Source organism: Argiope bruennichi, chromosome 2, assembly GCF_947563725.1.
Source record: "Argiope bruennichi chromosome 2, qqArgBrue1.1, whole genome shotgun sequence".
NCBI lineage: Eukaryota > Metazoa > Arthropoda > Arachnida > Araneae > Araneidae > Argiope > Argiope bruennichi.
Window position 1 is genome coordinate 140,031,017 of NC_079152.1, and position 15,815 is coordinate 140,046,831.

Here is a 15,815-nt window from a genome sequence, read left to right on the forward strand (position 1 = left end):
ATATTGCGTTTTTTCCCATCGCAAAACTCACATAAAGAATGCCAGAGTAAAATAATCATGCCCCCCCCCTCAAAAAAAATCCATAGTTTCGAAATATTTTCAAGCATTCTTAAAGCACTAGTTAAAAGGAAAAAAAACCCTGAAAAATATAATGTTTATCTTTCTGTAATTACGCGAAAATTAATCAAATATTCACAGTGATTATTTTCAATCTAATGACTCAGTCGGTTATATGCATAAAACTCATTATTATAAAATTGTACTTAAGGTCAATTAAAAAAATTAAGTTAAAAAGGAAAAATGGTGTAGTTGGAAAAAAAAACATCAATGAAGTCCTAATATTTTTTTAAATTATAAAGTGATTAAAAATGACTTATGCTATAACATATTAGAAAGGTCCTGAGCAAAACTTTAAATTTCGATTCATTTTAAAAGAATTAAAAATATATCGTGCTATAAATCTTTTTTACGATGCATTTACTGCCGAAGAAAAAAGATACGAGTAGAATTTGGTCTTTAAGTCCAAAGGTTTACACTGTAAAACTTTTTTAATAATAATACACTCGAATTTTACAGAGAAAAAATTTAAATTTTTATTACTATTAAATGAATTAAAAACCTAACATGATGCACACCATTTTATAGGGAACACCGTCTAAGAAAGAAATTCGAAGAATTAATTTGGTTGCTCTGGGTTCAACGAACGACCCCACAAAGCATTTGGAACAAATTTTGAATCATGCATATCCCATGACAATTTATAGATATTATGTCAACCTCTGAATGTCATTAATGCAATTTAAGATCCCAATGAAAAACATTATAATATAATTATTACATATATACAGATATTTTTTTACGTAGAAGTGACATACTTTTAAAAATGTAAAAAAATTATCTTTTTAATCTGGTTAGATCACTCTTTATTTTATAAAACTTTATTAATATGTGTTAGAGAATACGAATAATTTTATAGAGAACTTCTTTGCAAAGTAAAATATTTTTTTTTATATCTAACAAAAATGAAAAAATTATAATAAATAAGTGTCAAATAACAGATGCCAAATTTCGAAAATACTGTGACTAAGAAAAAGCTACGAATAATTTTATGTATAAAAAGAATGAATATTCTTTCAACTTAGAAGTATCATGCTTTCTGAAATAAACGCTAATTCATCCATCTGCGTCTATTAAACTGATAAGTTCCAGCTTTGTTCCGTTGCTTAAATTAAGCTATTTATATTTCAACATCAATGGGGTTATTTGTAAAAAAAGCCAAATCTGTATCTGCATTTTATCTTGAGGAATGGGAATTTATTCCAGAATCTACGAATAATAAAATGAACAGAATTAAAATCTTGCAATATTCTTCTTTTAATTTCCAAAGCGCCCTTAGAATGACACCACTATAAGAAACTTTCATAAATGGCACAAATTCATATATCTTCAGTTTATTAAAGCTATGATATTTAAATTATACTTAGGGAATATAACAATCATATTCCCTAAGTATATTCACATAAAAACAATTTCTCCATTTCCTAAACTCTGCAACGAAGATATCTCTACCAATAGTTTAGTTATGAAGCAAAGCACAGTTTTTGATGTTTTTTAAACCTGGAAATATGCTACTTACTGAAACAAACACCAGATAATTTCTTTAGATTTATATCTAAGAACTATTGCTCAGTTATTTCTGCCGTGTTATTTGTATTTAAATATTGTTTTTATTGATAAACAAATCCCTTTCTGAAATTCACAAACTATATTTATATATAATCATTCGTATTTAGGGAGCTTATATGAAAAATATATCGACAATGTTTAGATTTATATTTTGCACACATTTATTATATTACTAACATGTTTTCTTTCTTATCATATAATCTCCTTCACTTTAATTTCCCTAGAAAAAATGGAAAATTAAGAGATGAAAACAAAACAAAATTATATTTCTAATATGGCATAAAATAAAATACAATAATTTATATAAATAAATTTCTTTTCTAAAATTATAAAATTTGTTTCATACACAAAATAACGTTTTCATTTGTACACCGATGCACCAACTGGTCTGATAAAATAAACACTTGTACTACTTATCGAATCATACCATCATATCTCATGATCACATCTGTTTTGAATAGTTATAGTCATTAATTTCATATTTTTGGCTCTTTACAGACATTTACTATGCTATTATATTTTTTGTTAGCAAATCTTTCCTATAAGTCTTATTTTATAAAAAATACTAAAAAGAATGACATCCCTCAAATAATATTTCAAACAACTTTCCGAATTTCCAAAATGATAAAAGTTTTCGAATCGCACATCAAAAAGTAACTTCTACATTTCCAAAACAATAAAAGAGACACCAATCAAAATAATAAAAGGAGACACCAACATAAACAACCAATTATTCAAAAAACATGCATCCATTCTCTCATCAGCAAAATCCAGAGCGAGAAAGCTTACTTACCGACTCGCCACCGCAGTTGGGAATGTGAGGAGGCCAGAAGTGAGAGGACGTCCGATTCAGCCGAGCTATCCTGATCTTGTGCCTCCTCTGGCGAGGGCTGAGGGGGCGCTCACGACACCCTGCAAGAGAGACGCCCCTTAATCACAACTTTTCAGATCGACGGCGTCACGACGTGGAGATGATCTTCTTTTCCCAATCGCTAGTTGGAAAGTGCATGAAGCCAGACAGAATATCGTTGGCAAAATATAGCGAGTGGAATTTTGGTTGTCTTTTATTTTCTGTCCTTATCTGTCTTTTAATTTGGCATAAAGTCAATTGATCCTATTATTCTCTCACTAATCATATTCTTTGATCCGATGGTTAGCAACATTGACTTTATCAGATACTTCAATAGCTTTTATGTCTTTGCCCTGATGTTAAAAAAAATGATTCAAAATTAATGTATTTTCATATAACTCATCTACGTAAACGTCGAAAAGTTCCAAATATTAACTTCATTTTAAGGGGACAGTGAACTATATTATCCAGTTTTGTGAATGATTCCCTTAGGAATAGAATTTTTTTTTTCATATGTATTAAAATAAAATTACGACAAATTTCAAAATACTTTAACGTAATAAAACATAATATATTATTTTTAAAAAATTAAAAGATATGTATACTTTTCAACAATTACAACAAAATGTTCCAGGCCGCATAGTTTGTAATTTTTTTCTACTATTTTTTCCTTATTACCCAATATAAATTTATTCGAATAAAACTATATATGATTCTGTAACTCCAATTAGGTGCTAGGGTAATGAAATATTTTATGGTATTGAAAGTCTACAAATTTGTTGACCTTTTTTATGTAGTATTTTAATGTAGTATTTTTAAAAAATTATATAATATAATTTCTAACTATTTCAAAATGTTCCAAGATACTTAATTTTTAATTTTTTCTATTTCTTTTTTCTTATTATCCAATATAAATTTATTTGTGAATAATTCCAATAAAATGCTATTTTTTTAGAAATATTTTTATGCGCACTTAATGAATTCTCATAACAATTTTATGATTTTCTGAACTAAAATTGACTTTTAGCTATCTAAAATAACTCGAAATATAAAATGCACCCACTTTTCCTTTAATATTTAACCGAAATCTTTATTAAAAATTCTATTTAAATTCTTCAAAACCTAAGACACCTGAAACATTTCAAAGAAATTTAAATCTAATTAAAATATCAGTTATTAAGATGTACTCTTTCCTCTAGGCTCTTCAAATACTTATTTTTCTGTACAATACATTTAATAACATTATTTTAGTTGAATATAAATACATATTTTGATGATGAAATAATAAGAATAAAATTTCATGTTTTCATCCATTTTTGTTTATTTCGGAGTCCCCTGCTCCCTTAAAAATAAAAGAAATATTTTTCGCTGCTAATGATTATCTGGAGAGGAAGCATTCACGGGTAGCTTAGCTAATGAAATGGAGTGCCACTTCGCAAAATTTATAATTGCAGTGGTTTTAAGACATTTGCGTCCGATTCATTTCTTAAAAAATATATATAACAAGATATATTAAAAAAATAGAAAATATAATTGTCTGAACTTCGAAATGAGAAAGAGAGTAAAGGAATTTACAGCTGACCCAAAACGAATATTTAATTTGCTTTGTTATTTGATATATCTATTAATACATAATTTTGTATTTCTTCTCCTTCATTTTATTTATGTGGTTTCCGTTGTGACGTCGATCTTTATGTTTTACTAGCCGCTTTTGGCGACCAGCCGGTACGCCAATCTTAATGCTCTTTAAAATTTTAATAATTAAATATTTTATGTAATTTCTACTTTAATAGCTTCTTCATCAAAATATTTTAAAACTTCAAATTTTGATAGTCATATAATTCACTCATAATATTATAAAGGTCTTCAGTCATAAAGTAATATGTATCTCTCTAATTTTTTGTTAGCTTCCGTAGAATTTATGCTTTAAATTAAAGTGGAAAGGATTAATCTGCAATTAATATAATAATATTTTTTACTGAACCAAAGCATTTTTTTATAATATGATTACTAAAAACAGAGTCACTGAGCATTTAAACTTCATGGGCACACAGGTTCTTAATTAATAATTAAAATTCTAATTGAAAATTCAAAAAAAGGAACCCCAGGTGCACATTCCCGATCACCAAGGTATACATGTACCAAATGTGGTAGCTGTCGGTTGAACGGTCTGGCCTGTAGAGCGCCAACACACACACACATTGAGCTTTATTAAAAGTATAGATTTAGCTTCATTTAACTTCATGTTCATGTAGATAGAGCTCCGTAATCAATTTTTCACTCACTCTCACATGTTCTAGAGTTTTGAGACTTTATACATTAGGTGTACTCTCATTCACACTATTCTATTTTTAATGTTCTTAGAACATAATTGTCTGTTAATTGAATAATGTAATTAAATTTTAATTCCACTGTTTATTAACGGATTTGGAAAAAAGATATATCACTAAGATTTCATAATATTTATGATCAGATATAATAAATTAAAAGCTGATAAACAGAAAATAAAAAAATGTAAGAGAATATCCAATTTATATAAAAATTATACCTAACAAATGTATTTTTTTACTTATTGAAAAAATACTTACAGTTGATTTTTATCAAATAAAATTTTCAACAGAAAATAAAAATGATTGATTAATGAACTTTAAAAGAAATATGGAACACGTAAAAGATAGTATTGTAAATATTTTTAAATATATATATATTGCTTAATTTTTAATTCCAGTGGCAGAATTTGAGTTTTTACAACATATAATACGGCTTTTACTTTCTAGTTCCATAATGTTTTCGGAATTTTTACTTTATGTTCATCAATTTTTATTTTCATTTTTGTAGTTATTAATTTTTTCTGTATATTTTCAAGTGTTTGCAGTCTAATGGGAGGTAAATATCGTGTGATTTAAGTAAATAGATAAAATAAAATGCTATTCCAAGTATTTAGATTAATGCATAACACTTCGATTATGTATAGAACGATTGTTTCATATATTCTCCCATAAGGAATGGCATTGTTACTTATGACCATTAAAGGTTTTCTGTATGCAGCACGAGAAAAAAAATTATCAAAATCTGTGAAAAAACTTTTAATACCTGGAATGTATTTTCAGTAAAGATTTTATTACCTTTATTTTGTTTTGTAATCTTGAAAATATTTTTATAATAAAAAAAAATGAAATCAAAGCTTTTCATCGAATGAATTTGATTTTTCAGTCTATGGATTTTCATCTTATTTTCAAGCATTTTCTATATAATATATTTATTATTTTCATTGCAGTATCGCTTTTAGTTACAAATAAGTTTACATTCAAGTAATATAAAACCTATTTTTTAAATTTATAGTTTTTATGAAGAAATTTATATGTGTTTAAGTAAATTTTAGTCGAGAATTTTAAGTAAAATCAGTAAAAATCAGACTTATTGAAGTCAGAAATATTAAGTCATTAAAGAGAATAATTAAAGTCATAACTTGAAGAGAAAAAAATAAGGACAATGCCTAGGAATGAAACCACGAACAACAGTGACCGACTTATATTATAGTTAGTTAGCCCCTTTTAAAACAATACTAAGGATATTTTGAAACGGATCTCGTAATTTTTTGACAGCGGTCAGATGACGAGGATGATTCCTGAGCTGGCACCGCCTCTCCAAACTTCTGCACCACACCAACTGGAACTTAACTTATAAGAAGTGCAACCTTAACATTTATTCTGGGGAAACATTCTTTAAAAAGAAAATAAAAATATACTCGAAGTTACGCACATCAAGAAACTGATTTTAACATAATAAATTGGTAATAAATTACACAATGAGAATTTGAACTTATTTTCTATTTTGGTAGAATTAGACTACGGAGATCAAGAAAAAAAAATCCCATTTTAAAAAAACACTATCAGGATTTGAGGCCTAATTCACAAGCTGATTCATCGTATAAGCAAGCTTAGTACAAGTTAAATGCTTGAAGATCAAGAAATTTCACGCTAGTGTGGCATGGACATTAGAGTAGGAAATGTAGACCAGGCGGCATCTAATAATCGAATTCTGTATCAAAGATACTAGCTAGAACCCTTCATTCAGCGCTCGACGACTTTGTTTAGTTTCAATCTGATATTGATCAAACTAAAACTACAGGAAACTTCTGAAATAAATGATATGTTGCTTTTTCAAAAAATTGATTGTAAAAAATGAAAAATCTTTCATTTATTTTGTTTGTAATAGTAAGCATCATACTGCGAATCTGCATACAATAAGTAATAACTATTTTATAAAACAGTAGGAGTTTAATTTTTAATTAAAGGAATTTTTTTTCCCTGAAAATTAATTCGCATTTACTTTTATATGGAAATTGCAATATCATAATTATTTAATATTTACGATATTCAGTCTCTCTCTCTTTTTTAAAAAAACCCTTTTATTATTATAAAATTCATTTATGAACTGTTGCCCTTCTATCAATACGAAATACATCTATGCAAGGCCGCACGTTTTAACAGACTGATATTCTTTAGAAATTTCTTTGTTTTTAATTTTAAAATTTGAAATTCGAAGCATTGGAAATCTATAAGGCAAAGTTTGAATAAATTAAATATATCACATATTATGAGGTGAAAAGGTGAAAAGTCGAAAACAGTAGAGATTTGCTTCAATTCTATCATTTAAATTTTCATCAGTGGATATCCTTGCAAATAATGTAAACCACTCTTGCATTCTATAAACAGAACTTCCGTCATTTATATTTTAATCCGTATAATGAACTGCCAATTTATTATTCTCATCAGATGATTTAATTAAAAAATAATTTAAAATATGAAGCAAACAATCAATATATGCACTGCATTTTCTTTTGCCATCTTTTAATTGAATAATTCATTTAAATAAGCATTTAGATTGCTAAAATTTTAATTTAAAAAGTCATTACTGATTTAATTATAAATGAATTAATTGTTCCTCCTTTTGTTGAAATTTTTAAAAACTAATTTACGAAAAATATAAATCAATCACATTTAATAATTCTTCTCTTGAAAAAGGTTAAAAAAAAGGAAGAAGTAAAACAAATGCAACAAAGAGCGAAGTCATTAAGTATTTTTGAGAGACATAAGTATAAAAATAAAAGGAAGAAAAATATTTAACTTTAAATAGAGAGCTCATTAAGTAGAAGAAAATGAATTCATGCCAATATTTTGTTTCAGGAGGTGCTGAGAAATAACATATGGGAGAAAAGTTTTATTTGTAAAGAAAGATTTGTTTACTAATGACTTCCATTTCAACGCTATTTAATGTAATTAAAAATAAATATTTGCCGGTGGAGAACATCCATTTTGCGTTAAAATTTTGTCGAAACTCGCGAGTCTTCAGGTGCGTTTGTGCAATTTGATTGCTTTCAGTGGAGCAAAAGGAATTCTGTAACTGATTTTTATCCACTTCTTTATGTGGAAACGTTTGAAAATTTTACACCATATCATTCGTTTGCTGCGTCTCAGATAGAATGACATTTTGTAATAAAAATCAAAATGTAACTTACGTTATCCATTAATTGATTATGAAGTTTTCAGATCCTAACTATCAGCTAATTATTAAAATATATTAATTTTGATTCTATTACAAAGACATTGCATGATAAGGAGAAAAATTATTTAAAATTATAAATTACGGAAATTGAAACGTAAAAAAGCTTTTAAATGAATAAGAAAAATCATATTTTCATACCTTCATTTCGATGTTCTTTATTTGATTCCATATTCCTCGTAATAAATTTGAAAAAAAAAACTTGATTGCATGATTGGATAGTGTTTATTATAATAAATTATATATTACAGATTAAAAAGCATAAAATAATTGAATTTCAGAAAGTATCTTTTTTTTCCTTTTTGTGTGCCTATAAAAGTTTGTAAGATTTATTTTTTCCTGTATAATTCCCATTTGCCTTTCTCGTGAGTATGAGATATATACATTCAAATATCATATGAAAATTTATTTCTTAAGTGTTATTTCAGGTAAATTGTAATCATCTTAATATTTATTTCTTCATTTTTTCAGAAATAAATTTGGACGATAAATTTTTTTTACTAAAAAAAAAATACGTGATATGAATGAGTTCCTTGTTTCAAAATCCTTTTTTGCGCCATTTTTTTATTGCTAATGACATAAAATAAAAAAAAAAATTGAATAGGGTGTTTAGCTGCTTCTCCAGAACATGGTAACATTTATTTTTGATTGAATCTCTTGCATGTAAGCAAGTATTCATGATTTCGTGGTGAATATATTTCTCCTAATAAACATTAAATTCATGCTAGTTTAGCAGTCTTATCCTTTCCTGTTTATAACTTATAAGAGCTATATTAATTGAATCAAGGCTCATGATATCATATAGCTTAAAAAAATAAGCATCTGTTTTATTTAACTTTTCAATTTCGTTATATGCTTACTTTATTTGCTTTTTCTTCACGTAAACTACGGAGATATTACACAGAGTGATTCTTCCTTCCTTTCTTTCTCAAACCGGAAAAAATATTCCAAAAATATTTGGTGAAATGATGAAAATGGTTTTAATTTCATTGCAATAATATAATATATTGTTGAAAACAAAGCCATTTTTTTAAAATGTCGAAATTTAGGGGAAAAAATTGCACGGCATTTTAATATATATCATTAATTTTTTGGAGATGGCATGAAAGCATTGCTAGTTTCCAAAATACAAATCTTTCAGAATATAAAAAACATATATCTTTCCCAAATTTGATAATAACATAAACGGGTTTTCCTGTATAAAGCAAACACATATACTTTTACCTTTTTTATTTGAAGAAAAACATTTTTGAATGAGAAGACTATTTTAAGTTGGTAAATTTCTGACGACAAATCAAATGAAATAGTGTTTTGATTTCAGAAGAGTTATATAATTCATTCACATAACCGATAACAAAACTTAACAGTTTAGATGATATAGCATTTTTGCTAAAAATGAGTTGGTTTGAAGTTTTCTTTTAAGTCTTTCTAAATGAAATATATGCATTTTAGCAGTATATTGAGTAAACATTCTGTGCATCTACAAACATTCATGGCAAAATGGCAATTTCATCGTTAGTATCTATAACAATACATAAAGTTTTGAAATCATGCATTGATACTAGTTGAAAAGTTAGATATTGATTGCGGCTTCAACCAATATCAATGCATCGTTCCAAAACTTTATATCCAATTTCTAAAGTTTCAAACTAGAGGAAACTAGGCATAATAGAACATAGTGGATAGGGCATTTTGGGGAACTTTGAAAGCCTTGTATTCAGTCATCTTACGTTTAGTACAAATTGTAATTCAAAGAGAGGAAAACTATTCAAATTCTAACAAATATTTTTAATGGATATTCTGGTTTTCTTGCCGCATGAATATTGTAAAAAAATGTAGATATAATTCTTAAAATAAAATTATATTACCTAATAAAATTTGGCATCTACACACTATCTGCATAAAATATCAAAGAGATAAAGAATATATATTTGCATAAGTAAATGTGCTTTTCTTTAATCAATAATTATGAAACACATTCATTTAAATCATATAGTATAAAATTAAACCTTAGTTTTAGTTAAAAACATGACTATCAGAAAATTATTTGCTTAAAAGTGGCATGAATTATAGAATCATATGAAGAATGAATTTATACATGTAAAAGATTTCTATAGATAAAAAAAATTAAGCTTTAATCAAATAAATATAGAAAAAATAAAACGAATTAGAGCAGGCTAATCATTCTTTTTTTTAACGGTTATTATTATTATTGAAATAATCTAATAAATTACTCCTGTCCTGACAAAAGAGACAATTGAAACGTTAATCGCAAATTAAGTAATACAAAAATAAAAAGTAAAATTGTTAATTTCAATTAAATTTCTCCTGTATTATATGATACTCATAATTCCCTCTATAAAACATTCTTAAAAATCAGATTGTGTTAGATATTAAAGTCGCATTAGTTTCATAGCCTTGCACCTATTTTTTGTTCATTGTGCACAATAGACACAAGCCTTGGATCTTAGTGTCTGGGTGGTTTATTTTAAATTGCACACTATTCTTCATTTCTATGTAATTTCTCCTTATGCTTAGGCATGCACACAGTGAAAATTATTTGTTAATTATGTACATGGAAAAGAGTGAAGGTGTGCTAAAGTTTTTCTTCATTAGCTTTGAAAATGGAAAAAATCCAGATGAAATGATTTTTGATGAAACAATGAAAACATTTTGAATTTTGATAAAAATGGAAATAATTTAATTTCACAGTGAAATTTATTGTTGAAATGTATGCATAAAATGCTTTTAAAAATTGCCAACTTTCAAAAAGAAATTTTTTCAAAATAAAACGATATTTAAAACGACAAATCAGCAAATCTAATATATTAAAATCAGTTTCAAGCAATAATCTTTTTTTGGAGTTATTATGGAAAAACATCCACAACTTCATTGTTCTTCAAATTAGTTAAAATATTTAAAAAATCGATCCGAGATGCCCAATCTGAGTCATCAAACTAGTCTGTATTGATTTTTTTTCATTGTCATTAAGTAATATATTTTGATTTTACAGATCAATTAATCTAAAAACAGGAAAATAATTGAAATGAATTATGTTATTTGATTTTTTCTTTAGGTGGATAAAAAATTATGCTTTATCAATTAATATTATATATAAATTATCCTATCATCTATTTTATTCATAGTTATTTTTTTATTGATAACTCTTTTTAATTCCCGAGAGTAAATGTTTGTGTATAAAATATAATACGTATAAGGAAATTTCTATATATCGAAGATTATATTGAAATCTGATTATCTGAAAATCAGAACGAAGAAAAAAGAAGAAAGAGAACAAAACCAAGAATATTCTAGTTGAATTTATTTCTAACTTAAGAAATCTGTACGAGTTCAAATAAATAATTGAGAAATGTTTAGTGAACCATTTCCATGGTCCATTAGTTCAAAATAAAATTTAATTTATATTTCTCAAGTAATAAAACTCCGTTTAACCCATTATCCGTTTTTATTATTATCATAATTCAACTAACATGGAAAATGAGCAGCTAAGGACAAAAGCAGAATTTCAGCTACTGCTGTTTGTAAAAGTTTCCATGCTACACGAGTCTCCGTTTTCGGTAATTACGAAAGTAATGTCGTCTTCAGCTTTATTCAATAAACCGGCTGCGAATCCTAGCCTCTTGGTGACTAGCAAATTCCAATGAGAGACAGCCTTTAGTTCTTCCTAATTGTCTTCCTAACGTCCAAGTTCAAATTTATTCCTCTCTAAAGGGCTTATTTTATCAGTTAGGATAGCTACACGCACCGGTAGTAAATATTTAATGCATTTCGGACTTAGGAAACTCTTAGTAAGCTTCTTCTTGAATGTGTAACTGCCCCTGGAACGTTGGAGGGACTAATTTCATTGTCTTCGATTTGCATTCACTACAGGATTAGGTGCTTTTCCTCTTTTCACTCTGATGTAATCAGGGCTGGCACAATGCGCTGGATTATTCTCTTCAGAGAGAGGAAGAGAGGATTATTCACTACAGTTCCTGATAAGTGTTATTTTATTGATTTTTTTTTAAAAAGGCAGTACTTTGAAATAAGAATTATTTGGATTTATATTTAATGAAAAAATGATACTGATTGTCGTTTTGGCAAAATGTGAAGCTATTAAAAAAAACTAACATCTATGTGAGAAAATATCAGATTGAATGTTCAATTTTTAAAAATTTCTGTGTCCATTTTTGGAGATATTCATAATGATGCTCGCTTTTCATTCAGTTATACTTAAAACTTTTATATTTTATAACTTTTGGATATTGTATATTCTTGTCTGGTTATAACTCTTGAATGATGGTGTTATAACTTTTGAAATATCGATGTTGTTTATTAATTTGTTTTCCTTTATATCCTAAATAAAATATCACGTATTACTAAAATGTTTAGAACGACGTTTATTCTTCTATAAAAGTGTTTTACGTAGATACAGTCAAATCATGTCTAATGAATTTATTTTACATTTTCCCAGTAGCAGTTAAAATAAAACAAATTACAACATTTTGTTATAAGTGTTATTTTTTTAAAGAAAAAAACAAATAAAAGTTTTCTTAGAGAAAAAATGTTTTTTTTTAAATCACCAATCTTATTAGATCAATAAATTCTGCGAAATCTATAAAACTAATTTATCTTTTTTTATATCCTCATACATAATCATGTATATACACTGATATCAAGAACACGTTATCATATATAATTATGTACTATTAAATCATACTTTGAAGAGTTGATTCGCATGAAGATTTTTCAACATTCCATAAGCAATCAAATGCAAAATATGTTCTTTCCATTTACATTATATAAGTTATTATATATTATATTTTATAAGCTATTTCAGATAATAGTGGATATGGTGGAGACAGATATACTTTGATGATAACATACACAAAGGGGAATATAAATCAAGAGCAAAAACAGCAAAAATATTACTGTTAAAAACAGCAAAATATTATATAAATAAATCATTACTACAATCCTCGAAACTCAGTTGGTAGTTCATTGAGTCGCAGTTTGTCTCTTGGTTAGTTTACCGACCTGTTTAGTCTAATGCAAGAATAATCTTTTCAATTCAAAAATATATTTATTTTTTAATAACCTTTATAATCCTAAATCTTTCTTTAAAATTCTTCAGAATTATTGTAGAACATTTCTAAAATATATTAATGCTGAGTATATTTATGGATAATTTCTTTGTTTTCTTTTAACGCAAGCTGTTTCGAGCTAAAACAAAATCTGTTATACAGTACATTTATTTGCATCTTCTTTGCTTATTTGTATACGACAATGGCAACGATAAACAAAAAATTAAATATCAAAGGTAAATTTGAATAAAGAAGAAAATAGCGAAATGTACCAGCAGAGATATAAACAAGCAAGGAAAATTGATGTAAAAAAAGGGGTAAATATGTGGCAAAAAAAAAAAAAGAACTGTGCATATGAAATACTATGAAATTTTAGAATCACCGTGTAAATATATCATAAATCAATATACAATTAAATAATCAAAAATAAGTATTGCAATTAAGAACGTTAATGTCGTATCTGGAAAATAAATTTAACCCTAGCCGCATAAGATGTTTCTAGCCATTTCTGCAGACAGAGTAGGACGTTAAAACGAAAACACACTTCTTTCACCCCAATCGTTAAAAGCAAAACAAAGGAATAAAGTCAATGAGAATCAAATGGTTAAAATATTAATCGGATTGATTCTTCTTAAAATACTCACTTTAGGATTCAAAGTTTTCTTACTTTGTACACCGTAAACATCCGGCCATCGTGCTGTTCTTCAATATATAATAGATATATCAACTTCTTGTGATGCTTTTCTTTTTCTTTTAGTGAAATACATTTTCAATTCAGATTGTTATGATTTCATTTTATTGATCTCAGTTCTTTTGTTTATTTTAATGCTTGGGATTGTCTTTTACCTTTAGTAGTTAACACTATAGGCAAATAAATACTACATGCGCTGCATACATAAGGCTATTGTGGAAGATTGTTACGAGCGAGGATAGCACCTGGGACCTTGTGGTTTGCAGTTCAGTAACACGACAACAATACAAAAGCAATTGCTGAGGTAGTGTAGCTGTTAACTGGCTTATAAGCTTTCACTACACTAACATGGCTTTATACACCGTGACTCTAGAAAAACTTGAAAGATAGGATGTTTTGGATGCTCCAGCCTCTATAAATTCTATGAGGTCTAGCATTTTACGTTTTTGACAAAAATACAAGACGTTTACGATTTCCTTAAAACTACTTCATACTATCTGGTATATACTTTTTATAGTAAAAAATAATGTTTGCTAGGATTATATTTTAATTCTTTTGAAGCGCATTGTTAAAGGTCGCTTTTATTTTCAGGCGTTTTCATTATTTTGGTAACCATATGTAAATACATATGCATGACTATTTTGGTCCTACTAAATCTGTGAGGCGCTGATGATCAGGAGATTCATGTGTTTTAAAAATTTGCATATAATTTTCCATCAATATATCCGAATTCGCAACGGTAGATGAGATTAAAGGCCTTATCAAATATAATTTCACTTCAAACACAAAGTTAATTTCATTGCAAATATTTTATTATATTATGGTAATTTATTTTAAAGCTTATTATAAGCCAAAATAATAGATAAATATTTATATATATTGGATTTCAATTTAAAGATGACAGTCTTAAAATTGGATTTTATATCTCAATATGTATTAATATAAAATTTAAAATATCATTCTTTCATTTAGAAAATATTTATCTTCCTTAGTAAATTTTCAAACATTATCTATCTAGCTATCTATGGTTAAGGTGTCCATTAAAGCCCTTCTATTCTACATTCATTTGAGAATATCGACAATTATTGCCATGCACTTGATATCTATGTATAATAAAATGACCAAGCACGAATTGGTGATATCGGATATGGCACCACCTGGCGGCAGAAGTACCATTTATAACTCGAAACATTGCAATATTTAACCATTGCAATATTTTAAATCTTCGGCTTACTACGAAAATACGCTTTATGTGCAATAATACCAAGAACAAAACGCGCATTGTGTGATCGCAGTTTCCAATATTCTTATGCCCTAAAACCATTACCAAAAGAGCAGATCAATTAGTTATCAGCATGTCTTTCTTTCCGGTGTTCGAAATGTTCTACATTATCGGATTGACATTTATTGCTCGAATGATTATCTTTCCTCCGTTCGCCGCGTGCTATTGCATAGCAAGTTTGGAACATCGTGACCAAAGAAATGAACAATTTACCCTTCGTTCTTAGCTTTATTGCGCTCAAGTTGTTTACTTTTACTAAATCTAAGGCGCTATACAATTCCGTATGAGCTTTTAAAGTACAAACTGAATTGTTTTCGAGATTTGAAAGCTAACTCTGATGTTTACCACCAAGAGACCTTCTAACTGTTCTCACCGAGTAGCGCATGTCTACTGTAATGTAACTAGATGCCATGCTTTCCACAATAGCTGTCATTCTGAAATGAATGTTGGTTAGCAGGATTCATTGTCGATACGCACGATCAAACTATTTCACATACCGTGAAAGTAGAAGCCAAATTTATATATATATATATATATATATATATTCAAGGAGTATAAAACAGACATAAAAAGGAATGAACGGATAAAACTTTGCATTAATAAGGAACTTTTTCCGTGTAATTCAAATTTAAGGGTTTTCTAATCATAAAGATGCCG

The 15,815-nt window shown here is 27.4% G+C and overlaps 1 protein-coding gene across 1 annotated transcript in view; it reads right to left on the reverse strand.

The window, feature by feature from the left end:
- The window catches only part of LOC129958958 (carboxylesterase-like), a 502,035-nt gene extending 499,477 nt beyond the window's left edge, over nt 1–2,558 (reverse strand). The window contains exon 1 of the mRNA XM_056071717.1: nt 2,480–2,558. The gene's annotated coding sequence lies outside the window, so the exon portion shown is untranslated. The remainder of the gene's footprint in view (nt 1–2,479) is intronic.
- Nucleotides 2,559–15,815: the final 13,257 nt, after the last annotated feature.